We start from the raw sequence: 23389 nt of genomic DNA on the forward strand, positions 1-23389 counted from the left end.
TTGTATGTTACAATGAGAGGAAGACAGTTGGATCTAAAGCTTAGGGCACAACATTCAAAATATTTCTAATGTTTTCACAATATATTCTACTGTATTTTAGTATATGTGCTGCCGAAGCGAGCACTATTCTACTGTATTTTAAACATAAAAGAAAAAAATACTGAATATAATGGTCTCCTTTCACACCAATTATGTGGTTTTAACTTCTCTATGATTGAGTATCCTGTAAGAAGAAAACCAGTCTTTTAAGATGCCAGATTTAATAAATACATACACAAAATAAAACTTGAATTTAGATAAAAAGGTAGTGTTTTAGTATAAACATGTCTCAAATATTGCATATATACATTTACTAAAATATTATTCATTAATTATAATAAATAATTATTTCATAATTATAATTATAATAGTGTTATATAATATATAATAATATAATATAATATAATAATCCATTATTCTATATTATATTATGTTAAATATAATTATATAATATAATAATAATATAATATGATATAATATAATAATCTTTTATTCTAGATTATTCTATTTATGAAATTTCAATTTAGCCACTAACCTATATCTTTTCTAGCAGTCTTCTTATGAATACTCTTTTAAAATCGATATGCTTCTGCAGCAGCACCTGGGTGGATCAGTCAGTTAAGAGACTGACTTCAGCTCTGGTCATGATCTTACGGTTTGTGAGTTTGAGCCCAGGGCTGGGCTCACTGCTGTCAGCACAGAGCCTGCTGCAGATCCTGTCCCCTTTTCTCTTTCCCCTCTCCCTCAGTTTCATGTGCTCTCTCTCTCTCACAAATAAAGAAACATTAAAAAATAATAAAATTGATATGCTTCTGTCAATTTTTAAACAAAAATCTCTGGGTTTGTAGCCGGTATAACTAAGAAATTTCTGAGCTAGCAAACATATGGTAAAAGCACAATCTTTGCAGTTAGACTTCATGTGCTAGTCAGGAATATTTATAAATTGGCAAGATAATTCTAATATTCCATGCTTCTAAAATGTGCTAAATACTTTGCAAAGAAAAAAGAGTCTGGTTTTATTTTTAATGTCATTTTCAAGATTTAATACCAGGAACATGTAGAGAAATTAGGGAAAACTTCTTGGATTGAACCTGAAAATGAGTTTTGAAATAATGAGCATAACTTAAGATGAAATTGGCATTTTTAGGTGCAATATCAATATAAGAATAATACCTGTGGTATATTGTGGAATAGTTTTTGTTTATTTTTAGAAAGGAGTGTTCTTAAAGAGGTTGTGCAGCACTGGGGAGGTAAGTTGGAAACAATACCCTGAATGAAATTGTGGATCCTCTTAATCATAGGCTTTGAAGTGGGACATTTAGCATCAGGAAAATGAGTACCTACCAGAAGTATTCTGAAAATGGCAAGCCAATGATAGTACATTGTCTTAAAAAGTTCATTCTGATAACAGTGTTTAAAGATGAGTCGTAGAGTAGGAAAATATTAAACAAGCAGAGCCTAGAGTCTGCTTCAGAATGTGTGTGTGTGTGTGTGTGTGTGTGTGTGTGTGTGTGTATGGGTGTGTGTGCACCCCTCCATGGCCTGCACTCTCTGTCTCTCAAAAAATGAATTAATGTTAAAAAAATTGTTTAAAAAACAAGACTTATTTCCAAAGCTTTGTGCCTAGTGGGTCAAAAGAACTATAGTGCCACTGACAGATTAAAGGAGGGATCTAATTTTAGAGAAAACATAACAGGTCTAATTTTAGTCAGTTTGAATTTGAGGAGATGCCTTTCAGGTAAATGGGTATTTTATATGTAAACCATAAATTTCGAAGTCTTCTGTTCCTATGTAGCCAAAGTAGTAAAATGAAGTAAGTCCTGTAATGCAGACAGTATAGGGTTAAGAATTTTGAGTTCAATGAAATACTTAAGAAAACAGAAGAAAGAAGGAAATGAAGCCAGTAGAAGATGCAGTATCTATTTGAACACAGAATAAGAGGAATAAAAAATATATATAAATGGGAAATAAGAGCAAAATGAGCCTTAACATTTAGAGGATGAGCAGCCCCCAAGGAAACTGATAAGAGCTATGAAAGTCTTCCTCAAAAATAACTGTGTAGGGGCGCCTGGGTGGCTCAGTCAGCTAAGTGTCCGACTTTGACTCAGGTCATGATCTCGCGGTCCATGGGTTTGAGCCCCACGTCAGGCTCCGTGCTGGCAGCTCAGAGCCTGGAGCCTGTTTCAGATTTTATCTCCCAATCGCTTCTCGGCCTTTTGGCTAAGATCAAGTGTAGTATCTGTTCTTATCAGATTCTATCTCCCTCTCTCCCTCTCTGCCCCTCCACTGCTCGTGCTCTGTCTCTCTCTGTCTCAAAAATAAATAAACCAAAATAATTTAAAAAATAAATAAATGTGTAAATTTTAACTCATGAAAATCACATATATCAATTTTACGAGTCTATTAATGTTCTCACTGGTGAAGGGTCATTGGATCACAGTTGAAGATTTCTTACTCCAAAAAAGGTTAAGTGAAAGTGATAAATTAAGATCTCCAACAAGGAACAGTGGGCCAAAAACAGGGCCAAGAAGAACAAGGGGAAAACATCACACCCTTAAGAAATGGGTTGAATCATGGAGTGGACATAAGGCTACAACTGAGGATCAGAGAAACAACAGACTATAGAAATGGAATGACGGGTGGCCTGGGTGCTCAGGTAGTTGAGCATCTGACTCTTGATTTTGGCTCAGATCACGACCCCAGGTCATGGGATGAGTCAACCATCGGGTTCTGTGCTGAGTGTGGACTGCTTAAGATTCTCTCTCTCTCTCTCTCTCTCTCTCTCTCTCTCTCTCTCCCCCTCCCTCTCCCTCTCTCTGGCTTTCACTTGCTTTCTCTCTCTCTCTCTCTCTCAAATAATAAATAATACACAAACAAGCAAACAATAAATTAATAAAATAAATGGAATGACATATATAAAAACAAATAAACAAACATGTTAAGAAAACATCTCAAAAGAACATGCAGATGATGAAAACCAAAATGAAGTTAGTCAGGGATCATGTAAGGCAGCTGGTTGATATAAGGCAAAGATTCACAAATCTAAAAGAAACCAAATCCTGAGCTTTAGAAGAGGCTGTAAATCAAGGCCAAGTGTGCAACCAGACCCCCTTCCCCAATCAAACCAAGTGTCACATGCCTCAAATGGGTTTGGGATGAAGTTTACTGGGTAGAAGTCATCAGATGGAGTCCTTTGTAGTGGGAGAACACCTGTGGTGACTTCTAGAGGTGAGGAAAAGTGGTTCTCCAGCAAAGAGGAAATTAAGCCAACACTAAATTTTAATCCTCAAAGGCTCTGCTTATATGTGAATTTAATATGTAATTTTCTGTGGATGCACTTTGATTCTGGGAAAATAATACAAATGAGATTATTTCATTTCACATAAAAGTGTAAAAACAAAAGGTTGTAATGGGTTTCTTTGAGATTTTGCAAAATATATCTGAAGGAATTAGATCATTTCTTGAGTGAATTTTATAATTTAGCTCTTATTTAAGCTGTCTTTTATAGACTGTATAATACATAATACATATGTACTTAATGTATTTTATAATATATGTTTTTAAAGGCAGGGACCATATAAAGAATTTTTAAAAATTATCCTTAGAAGAGTCATGTGCATATAATAAAATGTAGACAATAAATATTGAATAAGTAAGCTAATTGAATATTAAAAGATTAACATTTTAGCTATTTATTAATTACAACCTAGATTGTTATAATTTTGCACATTGAAGATTTGAAATATTTTCAGAAACAAATTTTATTTTACTTTTTATTAATGTTTTTTATTTATTTTTGAGAGACAGAAAGAGACAGCACGAGCAGGGGAGGGTCAGAGAGAGAGAGGGAGATAGAGAATCTGAAGCAGGCTTCAGGCTCTGAGCCAGCTGTCAGCATAGAGCCCGACGTGGGGCTCGAACCCACCAACTGTGAGATCATGAGCTGAGCTGAAGCCGGATGCTTAACCGACTGAGCCATCCAGGAGCCCCTGGAAACAAATTTTAATAAGTGAGATTTAAGAAGTAAATCTATCATTAAGACATACTTTCAAAATTAAATTAAAAATAGTCTTGTAAAACTTCAAAATATGAGGAAATATGTGTTTAAATTAAATCTTATAGCTAAACATGCTTAACATGCTACATTTGTGTTAAAATCACATTTCATAGCCAAACATGGCTTCTAGAAATTCTATTATGAGCAGAAAAAATATCATGTGTTATAAATTATCAAAATATAAATGCTCAGAATTTTTGGTTGTTGATAAAATTACATTAAGTATTTTTAATTTTTTTATATGTGTCTGTGTCTGCACTGATCTGAGTGTAGTTTCTTATGGACATCGCATAATTATGCTACTGAAAAAAAGCAATTAGTCTCCAGAATTCCTGTGACTATGGATGTGAAAATCACATTGAAAGTGCTCATGTGGGGAATATAATTATTTTCTTTACAGAGAATATTTTATGACCGAGAAGTATTCAGTCTCTTAAATTAGACTTTCTTTTAAAGGTGCTAAGGCTACTTTAAGAAGGGCCTCCTTCTTAGCCAATAACAGTGTTTCAGTTAACATTCAGTAGTTTTTACTTTGCTTGTACTTCACTACTCATTATTTGCCTAAGGTGATAAGAAGAAAATAACTAAAATAATGAATTAACACACACTTTCCTGAAACCAGGCATTCAGAGCTTAAGCAGGCTCTATAGTATGTATATCGAATTGTCTGACACACTTTGTGTTTCAAAACTTTTCTGATGTCAGTTGCTATGGTGATTGCCTTTAAAAAAAAGTGAATTGCTGATTAAATAGCTTCATAAAACATACATCCATAGTTAGCACAGAAACTACAGGTGCCCTGCAGCTATATAGTAATTTAAACACCACTTTCTGAAACTTTTAAAAACTTTACTTCTGTAAAGCATATCTAATAATAAACCCATAGTTACTCCCTCCCCATCCCTCCCTTCTGTTAAGGTCAATGCACTACCCTCAGAGGTGAATCATCCTTACTAGTTTCCAAAGGAAATTACAGTCAGAAAGCGAGAAAGGCTGCATAAGAAAAGTTGTCATGTGCTTCTTAGCCTCTGAGGACTCCCTATTTTCCACTATCTCCCCAAGGCAGTACAAGGACATTGTCCCTTCTATTTCCAGGTGCCACTTAGAAATACAGAAGCATTTCTATATTTCCGGGAATAGAATACTTGGACTGATTGATATGCAAAAATTATGTGTTATTCTTGAATTACATATATACCACAATATTGCTTGAAACTTCATAAATAGTTTTAACTGTTAATTGATGTCAAACAGTCCTAGATTGAGAATGTCAGAATTCTTGGAAAATATAGTTTAACAATTTGTTATAATACTAATAGAGTTAAAGTCTCTGGAGATTCAGGAACATCTTAATTGTATAAATCTTTCACATTAGAAATCGAAAAATTTGTGACAACTTTCTTTGTGTCAATTTGTTCCTAAAGTAGAAAAACAAAGTGTGTATATATTAGTTGGAAGGGTTGTATTTTTTTAACCCTCATTTGTAACTATATATTGACTTTTTAATTCTTTTGAATACTTACCTATATTCAGCAACCAAGGTATACACATCATTCATTCTTCTAGCCTAACTCAACACAATGTTACATTACTTAACCTAACTCTGTTGCATTTCTTAATATGTAAACATCCTTCTACAGGAAATGATTTATATGATTCTTCTACTGACTTGTTTTGTGTCTGTCAAACTTCACTCTTCACATTTTTTAAGGTGAAAATGAGTATATTAAAATCCTGAGACATCATCTGCTAAGAGTTGGTAATCTCACTCATATTATTGTTCCTAAGTGTGCATCTAAAATCCTATAACTTCAATTTAACAAAAATCAGTTAAACTAAAAATGTCTACTAGTTACTTCATTTTTAAGTGTAGTCAATAGTAGCCTTTACTATCTAATAACAACACCTAAAGTCTCTATTTCATACCTCCCTGATTGCTCCACACTTTGTCCCAAACTTAACTTACAAGATCATTGTAAATATTAAACGTGATTATATATGTGAGGAATATTCTGCAATCTGTAAACTATTCCAAAATGTTAGCCACATGGTAGTGGTGGTGCAGGTAAAATGCCAGACAAATTGGGTGGATGTGGAAATGTCATGCCCAGATCATTCTTAAAACAATATGCTGCCTACATACATCACTGTCTTGCCATTATCAATATCATTTCAATCATCAATGACCTATGACATTACATAGTTTAAAAAGAGAAGTGGTTATTTGCACTTTCATATTCTAAAATGTATAATTACATTACTCTTAAGGAAGAACACTCATGTTCCTTAAAAGGATGGTTGAAGTATAAGTTATGACATCTGACTTATTCCACAGTAAGGATTGTTTCCGTCTCATCTCCTCACATATACTGCTATAATAAACACACTGATGACGATGTCTACTTTTTAAATGGATCTTTCTTAGCCCAATGATCTTTTTATGTGAAGTCAGGTGCAGCAATCCTTTCAGAGATCCCCAGATGCAAGTAGCAAACCATACATTTGTGCTGCAAATTCATTTTGATTATAAACAGAGCTTTATAGAAACTAAGAAAATGATTTCCTTAATGGCCACTCTTAATACAGATTTGATATATGCCAATATTTGTGATGTTTGATCAACTGTGAAAATGAAACAGTAGCCATTTGGTCTTTTCCATATATCACTGTCTGCAACTTTCTTTGAGAGAGGAATCATTTATGAGATGTAAGGGTTGTTCACATAAGTTTACAAAAGATAAAAGATGTATTATTCATAATTCCCTTTTCTGTTCATTCCTATTCCCAGGATGAGCCATCAAAACAAAAAGTTGGCAGTTCAATGTTATTTTGCTTCCTATTTTTGTATGCCCTGTTAAAAACAAATGTCCTTAATTGACTTGTGATAGTAGCAAATAAATTCTAGAATGTCAGGAATGTCTGGGAACAGATGGTTGTGTGGATCCCATGCCTCGTAGGACTCACTCAGCGTTACAGCTGTCCAGGGTTACGTGTGATGTGTGCAGCTCTATATTATGTTAGCTGGCTATTCTGGTTATGAATGTGTGCAGATAACCCTTCTCCTCTGAGGATTCAGTCCCTTTTGTATGTCTTCTATTTTGAATGCACAGTGTTCTCTATATTCACAGAATACTAATAGGTTTTATTTAAAAGGTGACCCCATGAAAGAACACAACATGTCTCAGTTGATGATTGCTCTATTTTTGTCTATCTGATTTGGATCCAACCTGTAGAGCTGGGGATGGTGAAATAGTGTATGGTGAATAAAAACAACCTCATACTCTCCAGGTTGATTTTACATTTTTGCTTTACAAAATAATGTATGAAATTTCCAGTGGCTCTTTAAGAATGAAAGAATAATTTTATACCAATAATAAAAGTATGGTGAATCAATGTCTTAGTGTCAATTCTTTTGAGAAGTTACTTATACTTTTAAAAATGTAATTGTATAAAAATATTGCGTTTTTTTCTCTTTTACAAATTTGTAAATATGAGATCTATGGAATAAAAAAGATGAATTTCACATATGTTATAACTGACTGTAGAATGCTTAACATATAATACTGATGATAGATTGTTTTTAAAAGGCCAAATTACACATAGTTAGAAAAAACTGTATAGTTTTCTATATAAGATATGCTTGAATACTCCTGTTGTATTAAAAAATTACAAGTATACAAAACCTCTATTGTAAGTATACAATGTAAATTTATATGAAGTAGAAACATAGTGAAAGAAAATTCCCTGGACCTTTTTCTCACAGCTTTGGATTTTATTCACTTGAAGTTCATACACAGGAATCTCTGATTAAAATTTTAAAAACTATTTTGCATATTTGACTTATACTGAATTTTTACTCAGTACTAATCAACATATTTATCCTACTGAAATTTCAAAAATTAACCTCATTCTATTCCCTTACTTTGTTTAAAATTAACCTCATTCTATTCCCTTACCTTGTTTATTCTTCTAGGATTCCAAGAAATATGTCAGTTAAAGAAAATATATCTTTATATTTAAAAAGAAAGTGTCATATGCAACATAGATCCTTCCTTAAAACAATATTTTAGCTTTGTTTTGAAACTACAATTTTTTGAAGCAGCAATTTACATAATTAACTTAGCATGCACACAGCTTTTAAAATTTCAGCCCCACGAAGTGGGATTTTACATTCTTTCTCATTCCTAATCACTAGCTTAGGCACTTGTGAAGTGAAAACAGCTCAGGCCATGACTTTTGGGGAATACCGAATCATGAACTTCATTAGTAAATTAACAATGCCTAGTAAGTAAACTTCAAGCTCCAACACAATAGATAATTGGCAACTATCAATTTGTCACACTAAAAAAGTTTTCTTAAAAATATGATTATTTTGACAAACATCTGTATTTGAAATTAATGGGAAAAATTGTGGAGATGGAATATCAACTATGGTCTCCCTAGAAGATACAGTGAATTGTATATATCTATTGGCAAACATAATATTTAGTATTTAATAGCTCTTCCTGTCTAGAGATGTGACTATCTACACATACAGTTTGAGAGGAATTGTGAGTTGGTCTAAATTCATGAACTGAATGGGAGCATACTTGCTCCACTCAGTGGATGGGACTAAAATTGTGGGACTATTGTAGATTAGGGACCCACACTTTTGGGAACATTAACTGTGCAACAAAACTGTGGTTGCCAATTGAACTGTCTGGGTGACTTATATAGATCCTCACAGAAACGGCCTTTTTACTGATGAGACCAACTCACATGAAGCCCTGGATAGTGCTCACATTGCCTAGACTTCCAGGTCACCACATACATTCACACTGGCCATGGCAATATGCCCACAATCATAGACTAGGTACTAAACAAACAGAAACAAAACAAAGCAAAAAACTTCATTGTTTCTGATACAGAGAGTATGACTGCTTGCAAATTTGTGATTCCCACCAGAACCTGCAAGATGAGGGAGGCAACATCTCATGGAATATGATGTCTGCCCATTTCTGGCAGATTGACTATATTTGGTTATTGACAAGCATTGGTGCTATCTGTGGCACTTCCATTGTTGATTCCCTCCCCTCCCCCTGTTTTTTTGATCAGTTAATTTCAGCCATACTGATAGGGTCATTGTAATTAATATGTATCGTGTGTTCAGCTTTCTAGATGCATTGCAGTCTGTCAGGCTGACTTTTGTGGCAGACACTATTCAATTAGCTGATGATCTAACTCTATTTCTTTCATCTTATCTTGGTCTATACACCTTATTAAGGCAGTTTGGGCCTTAAATGCAACTCTTCCCAGAAAGGGACCATCTCTTCTTGGCTACTTCTTAAGTACTGAGAGATTCAGTAGGGGAAGCAGTGGATGCTAGACTTCTTTTGAATATTCAAGATTCTAACCTGACCATTCCTAGTTTTCAGGCTTCTTTCTCTCCCTAGCTGAAATCTCAGACGGGCTGGGCAGGTACAGCCTCTGGATGTTAGGCAGACTAAAAGAAGTTTAAGGATTCAAACTTGATTCTGGCCTATGCACTTGAGTTCTTGTTGGGTCGACATGACCTCAGATCAAAAGGTTAAAGACCACTGCCTTGAGTATACTAACTACTGATTGGAACCACTGGGCAGGCCAACACTCACTAACAACAATAACAATACCAAGTAGATGAGCACCCTTTTTAAGACCTAAGTATTCTCAGAAGAGGGTAGGGAACTCTGAAATCAAAGGAGAATTTCTCCTTTATCTGTTTAAAAATTTAAACAGAAAATACTTATGCATAACGCTGAGAGGTTTTGTCCTACTTTCATATCCATTCGTGTTCAACTATTGATGCATATATTTGAATTTATTTTAGTAATCAATTTATCCTGATATTTACAACCAGGTTTAAGCAATTATATGTCTCATGAGGATATGACTAATTCATATAGATGAAGTTCTAAATGGTAATTTCTTAGAGCAATCCTAAATTCTTTGGTGAATCTTTGTTTTTCCATATGAGGGTTTGAAAAGTCCTGGGTTAAATTTTTTAAATTATATCTCCACCAAGTTTTTAACTCTAAGACCGATGGGACTGGTCACTTACTCTGTCAGAAAAGGTAAAGGACAAGTGGCAGAGCAACAGGGAAGTTGGAGTCAAAGTACAAGAATCTAGGATGGAGGCCATTTCACAGTTGGTTGATGAGAAGAGATAAATTTCATGGGTTTTATTGTCCTTTTCTAAGAAAGTCTTAATGGAAATAATTTTAGACTTTTCATGTATTGTTGTGGCCTCTTCATATAAGTCAAAAAATGTTGGCCATCGAATACTTAACATCTTTGAACCCTTTTATTAGTCTCAGGTACCACACAAAGGGTTTATTGTATACCAAGTTTATTTATACACCAAGTTTTCCAGAATGGCTATTGATGTTCTAAACTGTTCTTGCTAAAGTTATGCAGAGCTTCAAATAGTGTGATTGGTACCATAATGTTTGTACATGTTAGAAAATAGGTGACAATGGAGAATCAGTTAAATAGCAGATAACTGCTCATATTCAACTGACAAGAATGAGCAATAGGTGAAGAATTAATACCTAAACAGTCTCGTCACTATGATTCTACCATATCCATAAGACTCCTGAGTAGTGTAGCAAATCAAATCAAAGATTATGCCAACCACACTTAAGACAGAAAAGGAAAAGCTTATTTGGAGCTTCACTGCAAAGGAATTAGAGCATTAGCTTGTCAGGAGCAGAACTTACTCAGGTGTCTAGTCACCGTGACTCTGAGGAAGAAAGCCATCAGGGACGACTTGTCATGCTCTCTCCTCATGGACTGACCTGGGAAGAGCAGCATGGGCTCACTCCTGACTGAAGGGACAACCCAAAATCTGTACAAGGAAATCAAGTAGAGTCTTGCTAAGCATAGCTCTTTGTTTGGAAACCCTGAGCATGAGAAGACTCTGAAGAAATATTTTGTTTGGAGGGGAAAGGGAGCTTTATCTAGAAGAGTGAGTTAAAAATACAGCTTTTCTGGAATAGAGAGTTAAAAAAATGTCTTCTGAAGAAGAATAAACTTCTCAGGGTTTTGTAGCAACTAGTTGGGAAATATGGGTTTATCTGTACGAGTGGAGGGAATGTTTCGGGGGACTAAGTTTTTAAGGGTCTCTTAAAAATATCTGTATATAATCGTAAAGGCATAGAATTAGATAAAGTTTTAGGGAATTGGATTTAGTATAAATGAAAATATTTGTTTTGTCCAAGGATGATTCAAAATAATTATTTTTAAGACATTAGTTCATTCTAACAATTAAATCTTTTTAGAAAATATTCTACCTGCATTTTCTTTCTTGATACTGATTTGTTTTCTTTTTGTTAATATTTTTAACACTTATTTATTTTTGAGAGACAGAGAGAGACAGATCATGAGTAGGGCAGGGGCAGAGAGAGAGGGACACACAGAATTGGAAACTGGCTCCAGGCTCTGACCTACCAGCAGAGAGCCCGATGCGGGGCTCGAACCCACAAACTGTGAAATCATGACCTGAGCCGAAGCTGGATGCTTAACCGACTGAGCCACCCAGACGCCCCTTGATTGTTTTCTTTTATTTTGTTAGAACTCATTTTGTAATAGTAACGTTTTCCTTGGTACCGTATTATATTTCTTTTTTTGTGTGTGTGAATAATCCCAGCTACTTCCAACACTTCAACTATTACAATTATTTTTTTTAAATTCTTAACGTTAATTTATTTACGATAAATACACAAACAGAGCCTGAGCAGGGAGGAGCAGAGAGACAAGGAGACATAGGAGTCGAACCAGGTTTCCAGGTTCTGACTTGTCAACACGGAGCCTGATGCGGGGCTCTAACCCACGAACCTGAGCCAAAGTCAGTGCTCAACTGACTGAGCCACCCACGCCTCTCAACTCTTACACTTTTTAAAGTCAAATCTAAGTCACTTTGAATTATTCATGCCTAGAATATATTTGTTCTCTTCTTCATGAGCAAAATCAGACTCATGCTTCAACTATTTTCCGATAATTTTACTATAATTCTTTATAGTATTAAGCATGCTAAATTGTATGATCTGTTTGTACATTAACTTCCACTTTACTGTCAGCTTTTGAGAATAGTATCCATTGGTCTAAGGGTTCCCAGCATACAGAATACATCTGAAACACAGAACATACTCATCAAATATTGGTTATTATTATCTTTTAAAAATTCAATTAAAGGTCATTTCCTCTATGAAATCTTCAACTACGTTCTTTTAGGAAGGATTTGGTTTGGTAACAATGCACAGAAAGGCAACTTGATATATAACTCAGATCAAAAGAGAAACTGAACAAAAGGCAGTACAGCAGGATGAATGAATTTCAAGTCAAAGTGGAATCAAGGGTTTGGATTTACCTGCGGCTCTACGTTTCATAGCTCTTTCTTTTGGGCAACCTTTGTATTTTGCCCGGCTACCTCTACGTAGCTAGATAGACAAAGTCTCACAGCACCTACAACTTAGACTTCCCAACTTCATACAAGTAAGAGATTTAACATTCATTCTCAGGGGTTCCAAATGGGGAAACAAACAAACAAACCAAAAAAAAAAAACTAAAGAAGCAAGTTAATTAGGCTATATCTGTGAGGTGTTCACTTGAGCATCTGCGTTTTGCTGGTTGGGCCCTGCATCGTAACTCTCATTCAAGCCACGAAGAAAAGGTCATTGCAAAAATGAATGGTGCTGTAATGAGAAGATAAAAAACAAACAAACAAACATAGCGTTTCTGTCGGTTTTATTTCTCAAATATAATACTTTCTTTCTAGGGGGTTTACGTGGTGATTTCTTTTTCTTTATTAAGTCACTATCTTGTATTGTAAGTTTTTCTTACATGAATATCTTGCCTATGACTTTATACTCTCTAGGGTCAATTATATATGCCATGACATTGACTTTTTTTCATTACATATGTTCCTGAGAACTTCAAGGAATATAAGGAAATGTGATTCACTATTGCGCAGGAAAGAGTTAACTCAGCAGGCCGAGGTAACCCCAGTCAGGCAGAAGAACTGACCTTAAGCAGCTGTGAGCTGTGGATTCTGAGGGTACTGGGTTGCCAGTGGTCCTGGGCACCGGTATCATATTTGGCCACTGGGGTGCTGAAGGCTAACTATCTAAATTCACAAGCCGGTGCTACATGCCTGTGTGACTAATCTCCAGTATTACCCAAACTAGGTGACCCTCCCTGTTTGGCAATACTTCCTATGAGTTGTCAGAAGAATCAAGCACCTCTCCATTCAATCCTACTGAAAAGGAATAACTGGAAGCTTGTGCCTGATTTCTCTTGAATTTTGTCCATGTATCCTTTCACTTTGTAAATGTTAACTATAATCTTTTTCTGTAATAAACCATAGTCACAGATATAAGAAGTTTTCAGAGCTCTGTCAGCACTTCTAAAAAATCACTGACCTTGAGGATAATCTTTGGAAGTTTCAATACAATCATAATCCTTTTTTAGGCAAAGCTTGCTTATTAATTAACCTATGCATGGCCTAATTTTACTTCCTTGTTTCTTTTTATTTAGGTCCTCCATCAATAATTTTTAAAACTTTCTTTTACTGATAAAATTTTATTTTTTTAATGTTTATTTATTTTTGAAAGAAAGAGAAGACAGAGCGCAAGCCAGAGAGCAGCAGAGAGAGACAGAATTTGGAAGCAGGCTTCAGGCCTGTCAGCACAAAGCCCAAGGAGGGGCTTGAGATCATGACCTGAGCCAAAGTCGCACATTTAACTGACTGAGCCACCCATTTACCCCTTACTGATAAAATTTTAAACTTACAATAATTTTAGATTTATACAAATGTTGCAGATATAATGCATAGAATTCCTGTATACTTCTCATTCATGTTTCCCTTTTGCTAACACCTTATATCACCATGTATGAAACATCACATTACAAAACAAACATCAGTGCATTACTATTAATTAAACTGTGGACTCTATTTAGAATTCACAAGTTTTCCTCCAATGTCTTTTTCTATTTCAAGATCTCATCCAGGGAACCACACTATATTTAGCCATTCTTCTCTCTAACTTCCTCTGATTTGTGACAGTTTCTCAGGCTTCCCTTATCCTGGATGTACTTGTTTTGAGGAGTGCGGTTTAGTTTTCCAATAGCATTCTTCAACGTTATGGACTGAACTGTGCCCTCCTCCCGCCCAGATTCACATGCAGACGTTTTAACCTTAATGGGACTGTAATGACAGTTAAATTAGGTGAAGCCCAAATCCAATCAGACTGGTGCTCTCATAAGAGGATGTGTGTGTGTGTGCACAGGGGCAAGGCCATGAGAGGATACGGTGAGAAAAAGGCCATCTGCAAGCCAGGAGGAAAAGTTTCACCAGAAACCAACCCTGCAAGCACCTAACTGCACAGCCTTCATAACTGAGAGAATAAATGCCTATTGTGCAAGTCACTGAGCCTGCGATATTTTGTCATCACATCCTGAGCATATTAACACATTCAGTCTGGGTTTGCCTGTTTGCTTTTCTTATTAGTTTGAGCACATTAGTTTATGAGTGTAAAACCACAGAGGCAAAGAGCCATTTTCATCACATCATATCCAAAGTGCGTCCCGTCAACATGACCTACTGCTGACTATGGTAACTTTGATCACCTGGCTGAGGTAGTATTTACCAACTTTCTTCATTGTAAGTTTCGTTCTTCCCCTCCTTCCTCTTCTGTACATTACTCTTTGGCAACAAGTAATGAAACAACCTGCGCCCAAGGTGGGAGGAGAGGTTAGGTCCCCTCCTGTAGGGAAAAGGAGCGACATAAATGATTGGGAACTCTTCTGTACAGGAGATACATCTATCTTTTCCCATTTATCTAATTAGTTAACTATTTCTATAAATCCACATGGATTATTTCCTCCTTTGGGTTATAATATCTTACTGTACTATTTATTTTGACAGCAAAATTTTAACCTTGGCCATTGGAAGCAACCAAACTCCAGAACTCATCTCAAAATAGGATCAATAATAACACCTATATCTACCTCTGCAGTGCTTCCCACCAATCCATCCTCCTTCCTTTCACCAATGGAAGCCCACCTTACACCCTGTTTTCATCATTCTTTTGTTTTTGTATGTATTTTATTTGACCTATGTGTATTCTTAAAATGATGATTTCTTTGTTTGAAAGATATACAATATATGCAAACGTTTGCTAGTATTTCTCCTGTACTGTCATATTGCTGGATTAATTCATATTATTGCATGTTACCTTAGTTTCTGAGTTTTTATTAACTAATATTCTGTCATGTGAATATAGTAATATATAAGTTAGTGTATAATATAGATTGAGGATCAAATTATGTTTTCATGAATCATTTAAGTCAAAAGAAAACTTCTTCAGTGTATAAAATATTAAATGAAAATCACCTAGTGGAAACTATCACTAAAGCTTATATGATTTAAACCAACATGTGTTTCTTTTACTTTTTTTAAATTTGTTTATTTATTTTGAGAGACAGAGAGAGTGAGAAAGAGAGGAAGGGGCAGAGATAGAGAGTTAGAGTCCCAAGCAGGCTCCATGCTGTCAGCGCAGAGCCCAAACTGGGCTCAAACTCACAAGCCATTGGATCTTGAATGGGCTGAGATCAAGCGTCAGATGCTTAACTGACTGAGTCACCCAGGCACCCAACACATGTTTTAAACACAAAAGCCACTGCGGTGTTAATATATTATTCCTTCAAAAGTAATATGGGGGGGATGATTTTTTTAATTCTTTCAGTTATTTCTTAGCCTTAACATTCAAAATAAACATTTGCTTGGTTAATCTGTATTATCTTGTCTCACTGCCAGTAGAATTGAAAGGCTTAAAATTTTGTCCTATGTCATAGAGTCATGGATTATTATTCTTTTTTACTTATTCATTTTTTTTAGAGAGTGAGAGCATGGGGTGAGCAGGGGAGAGGGGCAAAGAGAGAGACAGAATCTTAAGCAGGCTCCATGCTCAGTGTAAAGCCCCAGGTGAGTCTTGATCCCAGAATCCTGGGATCATGACCTGAGCCTGAGATGAAATCAAGAGTCAGACATTCAACCACCTGAGCCACCCAGGGTCCCCTGTTATAGATTTTTTAAAAATCTGTATTCATATTTAGTTTTAAAATTAGAGCATAATAGTTGTCTGCAAAATGGTCATGAAGGATGCCATGACTAAAGCATGCCAATAATAGAAATTAAGCTGTTTATTTTTAAATGTATTATATACAAGGAAAGGATGAAGCCTCTTCACTATGGATGTAGAAGTCACTTTCTGCTCTTTACCCTGTGGCTGCCCAACCACAGATCATGACCTGAGCCAAAGTCAGAAGATTAACTGAGCCACTCAGGCACCGCAAAGATTTACTTTTTAAAAATACCCATTTGCATTAGATGCTACTCAATACATTATTTATGTATTATTAAGTGGACTTATTCTAGAAGACAAAGAACAAGAGTCAAGTCTGATGTGGGCATCAAATAACTCAACTCATTATTGTCTGCATATGTGTGTGTACACGAAAACATATTCTCTGTGCATTTGATAGGGAGGATAGTGACATTTGTCAAACAATTAATATAATTAACACACAAAAATGGGTTCTTGGGGGCACTTGGGTGGCTTAGTCAGTTAAGTAGCTGACTCTTGATTTTGCCTCAGGTCATGATATCATGGTTTGTGAGATCAATCCCGGTGTTGGGCTCTGCAATGACAGCATGGAGCCTGCTTGGGATTTTCTCTCTCTGTCTCTGCCCCTCCCCCCACTCACATGAGTGTGCTTACTCTCTCAAAACAAACAAACAAACAAACAAACAAACAAACAAACAAATGTTTAAAAGCAGGCTCCTTGGGGTGCCTCGGTGGTTCACTCAGTTAAGTGTCGGAGTCTTGATTTCAGTTCAGGTCACGATCTCAGAGTTTGTAATTTTGAGCCCTGCACTGTTGGTGCAGACCCTGTTTGGGATTCTCTCTCTCCACTATTCTATGCCTCTCCCCTACTTGTGCTCTCTTTCAAAATAAATAAAAGTTAAAAATACAAACTATTTTAACATAATCCTTTTTTTAATTCTAGTATTTCTATTAGGTGCTATTATGTCCATTTAAAGATAAAGAAGCTGAGACTTAAGTAGATGACTGTAAATTAGAAGAGAGTAGAATAAAGATGTAAATTCAGGTTAATCATATTTAAGAGCCTATACCATTCCCAACATACTCTTTTTTTTACTAGTTTTCTCATTTTTAAAATAAAATAATCTTTTCTGGATTAAAAATGTTATGATTCTATAGACTTCTGTGACTAGAATGAGCAACTATTTCTATTGTAACAGATTCTAATTAGGATGACCTCTTGAATTTTACATGATCTTACATCAAATTAATTCCTTGACAGAAATTAATATTTTTCATAACAATTGAGTTTAAGCTGCCTTACAGTCATGTGATTAATACAGATCAAAATGCCAATATTTATCTAAGTTTGTTTCCAAAAGATGGATTTGAAGATAAGTCCAATAATTTCATCAAAATTACTACTAATAAAACTTGCAGTTATCAAATTTTTACTATGTACCAGACACTCTGCTGTGTTTCACATGCATTATTCATTTAATTCTCAAGGAAAACCTATGAGGCAGATAAGGAGATTGAAACCTGGCAAATAGCTTACAAAGGACTACACAATGTTTAAGTGTTAAAAAGCAAGGTTTGAACCCATATCTTCCCTACTGATTACTGGCAAGCTATCCTGCAGATGGGATGAAAGGTTGACACTAGGAAAAGTCTGTCTAGGATCTTATAACAAGGAAAAATCAAATCCGGAGCCTGAATGAGGAAGAAAAAGAAGGGAAGTCAGGAAGTGATACTCCCAAGGTACATGTGAGAAAATACTACTGCATATAATGTGTGTCATATTGGATGAGAGGACACCTAAAAACTCACCCTTTCTGTATGAGGAAGCAAAACCCTCTTACAGTGTTTAAACCACAACCTGTTTGGATAGAAAGAACATTCTAAGTAATCATTTTAATTCTATTCAAAATAAAGATTTTCTACATGCAAAGATTTATTGTAGATACTCAAAGAAACACACAGAGGTGTGTATTTCATAAATTGTATTGGCAGAATTCAATTCAGACCTGAAAGGTGACAGATGCTCTGTATAAATTATAATGTGAAATATAACGTGAATTGGTGTAAAAAAGACTAGCGAGGATAACAGAGTGCAGGAAGCTTTATTCTTATTCCATAAGTCAGGAGTCTTCTTGGATTTGGGCCATTAACCGTAGGGGCAACTTTGACAAGTGGAGATGGAATAGAGGACATCCCAAGAAGAGAGAACAGGACAAGGAGAACTGGAAAAAAGAAGAATGTAGTTGTGGAAGGAAAAAGATGTTAGTTCCCTGCTATTGTACTGGTGTGTGTGTGTGTGTGTGTGTGTGTGTGTGTGTGTGTGTGTGAGATTGCGAATGCACCACAAAGAAAGGCTAGTAGGCCAAGATCATGGAGACACTGAGATTTTGTGTTGAGGAGTGTACGCTTTACTCTGTACATCCTGGAAGAGCAAATAACTCATTTTTTGTACCTCTCCTAATGAATGAATGTTTGTTATTCTACATCACACGATTTCTTTCAGAGACTACAACACATTTATTAAATCTCTCTCCTTTCTTCCTGAGCTAAATAATGGCAAAGTTTTTTTCCTACATTTTCCATGTATGCTTTATTTTGCAATCCTGTTCTTATTTATACTTGCTATTCTTCACTAGCTAGGCTATTCATATGTCACTTATATTGTAAATACTAACAATTGTTTTAGCACCCGATACAAACAGTGTCCATTGTTGAGGTGACAAGGTGTGTACTATTACTGATTTTTACTTGGTCCTCAATGAAGTATAGCAACTTTTTTTGTGATTGGTTTTACAAATAAGTTGAATTCCTATAATTTTATTTTCTTTCTCAAAGGTGAGGCAGAGTTGTAGTGAAATATTAAGCATTATTGAATTAGGTTTAAAGTTTTAGATTTTTATTTTCAAGAATTGGGCCATCTCCACTAAAAATCATGGTATTACTAAAAAAATGGATGTAATTTATAACCTGTCACACTTAACCAATGCTGAAGATTATAGTACTTGTGGTATGAGGTAGATCTATCTGTCATATTGGCATGGGGTAGATCTATCTGTCATATTAATATAATATGTTTTTACTGATACGGCCTAGCAGATACTAAGTCATTCAGGAAAAAGAAATATTCTGGGTGAAAATTTGTCAATTAATATGGCAATCTAATCAATATAAAATGACATGTAAATAAGCCAAGTAACCAAGTTTCAAAGGAACTATTTTTTCATCTGGATAAGATCTGATGCCAAAATTCTGTGGCTATGCTGATAAATCTGACTTCAGACACCTGCAGCTGATTCCACATTGCCAAATACCGATTTTGTTGATCTTCAAAGGTGAATTCAACTCTAAATTATAAATAGTGTGCTAATTTGTTTGTTTTGCTTGAATCTCCATTAAACTTACATCTCACTCCATTAGGGGCACACACACTATAAAATCTACCAGAGATAGAAACAACCTATACTACCTATGTATTGTGGATAGTTTTCCCAAGGGGTGATGGGGGTTGGGGATTGGATTGATTCAAAAGTCAGAAACAATTTTGCTCTTCCAGTCAGGTGTCGCAGAAATGGTCAGAGGCGAAATGTAGATGTTTTCTCTGTCTGACAGAGGGTCCAGAGAGCATTGAAACATATTTCAATGACTGAACAGAAACTTCTCATCAAACTATAAAAAGACTGAAGGTTCCAAGTAAAATCATTGCCCTCAAATTCCAAAATCAACTTGAAATTCCAGGCTCTAAACAACATCACTTAGTATTTTCACTGACTATACTTCTTAGTCAGGATCTCTTCCTTTCATGTAACAGGATAGAATTTCCACCTTCAGGTCATTTTAACTTATCTATAATGAAGTAGCAATTTAAAACTCAAATATTCAAATGATCTCCTACACACATTTTTGAAAACAAAACAAAACAAAACAAATTTGTTTGTTTTTGTAGGATTGCTCAATTTCCTTTAGCTGAGCACATAATCTCTAATAACACAATAATTCCAATTCCAATCACTTTTTTGTTCTATGCTGTTTGGTCAAAAGGAGAACAAGTCCCCTTATTGTTTATATCCATCCCACTTGGCAATATTCTACCTGAACGGCTTAATAAGTAATGTACTGGGTTTTTTACTTAAATAGAAATGTTGAGGTGAAATATAATTTAGCAATGTTTATCTAAAGCATTTCCCTTAAGAAGAAGTTACAATCATTCTTCTTAAGAAACATCACTGATATTTACTACCCAGAATACCATTTCCCACTGGTTATCAATTCACAAAGCTGTTTTCATCAACTGTTTCCCAAACATTGGATGGAGATTATGACTACTGATAGTGGTGAAGCTGAACTAGTTAAGTTGCCCAGGCCGGTCCTCAGAAGATAATGATGATGGTTACATGAGAACTTATTAAAAGCAGTATGAGCCATATGTGATCACATTCCTTTAATGCTACACTTGTTATGGCTTAGCATCTATTCATAAGTGCATCATTAGCATTCAGAAGAAATTATAAAAAGATAATGACTGGAAAATAACCTTTTTAATGACTGCTGTTATATTTTTAAAGAATGATTCATTGGCAATAAAGCTTTAGAAGTCTGCTGAATCGTATATCATAGTGAACATGTACTTCCATATTAGCCGGTTTCAAGAAAATGCTCCCAAGGAATGTGGACTTCACCTGACAAGGAACCAAGCTCATTACCGCTAGAGTAATCAATAACCTCTGCTAATGTGTTCAGCTGGCGACACAGACCAGATCAATAAAACCTGCCACATGCTTTGTTTTAGGAAATGAAGGCTTTTAGTTCTTAATTAAGGGAGAGACCTCACATCCGTAATGATGTTTGCAATGAATATTACCACAGAGGACATGGAAATGAATCTGAGTTTTTCATTAAAGAACTGCATAAGGAAGGAGAAAAAAAAGTTAAAAATCAGGAGGGTTTGTGTGTTGCTTCCTTAGTATTTTGTAATATAAACCCATAGAAAATCATGTTGTGCTTGAAGTGAGAAAAAGACAAAGATTCAGTTTCTGCACAGTAGCAGAAACAAAAATTATTTGCTCAATAAATCTCCAAAGGGCAACCGAGCAAGGCAATATGTTTTAAGTAGAGACCAGAGATTCAGTTGTCTGGAGAGTTTACAAATAGATATGACACAGAAAAATGGAGGAAATTACAATACTATGTATATATTAGCTAGAGCCTATCCCTAGAATTCAACATAATTCAATCTCCTTCAGTATTTTGTTTACTCTTAAAAATCAGGATATTTTCATAATATAATATTATTCAGACTCCTAGCAGTATAGACCTCCCAAGCAGCTTTATAGTGAGGGGACAGCTTGTAAAATGTTTGACTTTTACCCAATAAAAACAGTGAAATAATGCTGGACTCAAAGCCTGACCATGAGAAACACCAACTTTTGGAAAGCTAGAAGACAAATTACCAGATAAGCAAAATTATTGGGATTTTTTCTCCTTCAAAAGTACTTTTAATACTAATATCTTTGTGTATAAAATAAAAATGTTTTTATAATATGCCTATAAAAATAAACTTGACTGATTTATACAAATAAATTCAAGAGTTAGAGAGCCCAGGGACACCTGGGTGGCTCAGTTGATTGTGTCCGACTTTGGCTCAGGTCATGATCTCGCAGTTCATGAGTTTGAGCCCTGCATCAGGCTCTGTGCTGACAGCTCAGAATCTGGAGTCTGCTTCGGATTCCATGTCTCCCTCTTTCTCTGCCCCTCCCTTGCTCTCTCTCGCTCTCCCTCAAAAATAAACATTAAAAAAAAAAGAGAGAGATAGCCCAGCTCTCCTCAGTCAACACATGATCATTCTCCCTTGATATTTCCATGTGCTTTTTATTGATCATGGCGGGATATTACAGAACTCCTTGGATGAGGATACTTTTATCTATTCATTTATTCAGAAGATGGAAAGTTCTAACTTAAGCCTTTATTAACAATTAATATTAGCACATAGATATGCTGAAAGCAAACGTTGTTATTTCTAAATGCTTTCTCACTAACTTTGGACATTTGCAATTTTAATAATGTTTTCTGCTCTAAGTTTAACTCTTGAGCAGATTGAAATAACTTCTTATGTTTCCCAAATTTTCTTTTTCTCCTTTGTTACATTTTGTCAAATTCTGCCTTTGGAAACTTTACCATTTTATCTACATAAAAGATAAGAACAGATGTTTCAAATGCTTTGTATAGATTTCAAAGTGTTTTAAAACCCTGAAATCTTCTGCACATGAACTCTTTTGCTTACATTGGTTTATTTTAGACTTATTGGCCATATACCAGACATGTTGCTCAACTAGCCATATAATCACTACAGATTCCATAGGAAGAGAACTCAGGATAAATGCAAGGAGAAACATTGTAACCTATGAGAACTTCAAATGGACAGAATTCTTAGAGCTGTATATATATATACATATATATATATATAATGCTGACAATAAAAAATTCTGCTAAGATGAATTATAACTCCCATATCTCTTCATTGTTTTTTAAAAAATGTTTTAATGTTTTATTTATTTTTGATACAGAGAGAGACAGAGCATGAGAGGGGGTGGGCAGAGAGAGAAGGAGACACAGAACTGGAAGCAGGGTCCAGGCTCTGCGCTAGCTGTCAGCACAGAGCCTGACGCGGGGCTCGAACTCACAAACGTGAGATCTGACCTGAGCCAAAGTCGGAGGCTTAACCAACTGAGCCACTCAGGCACCCCTCTTCATTGTTAATAAATAATAATAATCAGTATTGTATTTAATAGTGTGTGTGTGTGTGTGTGTGTGTGTGTGTAGATAAGGTGTGGAGTGGGGGAAGCAGGAGAAAGAGGAAAGAGGAGAAGGGAGGAGGGAGGGAGACTGCAAGAGTTGCCAGAATTGTAGTTTAAAAATGAGAATTTGGCAGGGTCTATCTACACTACAGGAAACTTGGCTTTTCTCAATTATTCCCTGTTTTTTGTTTGTTTTTTGTTCTTTTATTTAGTTAATAAACAGTTGGTAATACCCATTTTACATATATCAACTCATTTAATTTTTAAAGAAAGTGTATGAAGTATGTTATATTATTATTGTCCCAATTTTGACAATAAAAATCTCTTGGAATTAAAATAAAAAATAATTGCTCAGGGCAGCT

The 23389-nt window shown here is 35.3% G+C and overlaps 1 pseudogene; it reads left to right on the forward strand.

The window, feature by feature from the left end:
* The first annotated feature begins 2239 nt into the window (after positions 1-2239).
* On the forward strand, positions 2240-2474 carry LOC115272940 (annotated as a pseudogene).
* Positions 2475-23389: the final 20915 nt, after the last annotated feature.

This window comes from Suricata suricatta, chromosome 11 (genome assembly GCF_006229205.1).
Source record: "Suricata suricatta isolate VVHF042 chromosome 11, meerkat_22Aug2017_6uvM2_HiC, whole genome shotgun sequence".
Classification (NCBI taxonomy): Eukaryota; Metazoa; Chordata; class Mammalia; order Carnivora; family Herpestidae; genus Suricata; species Suricata suricatta.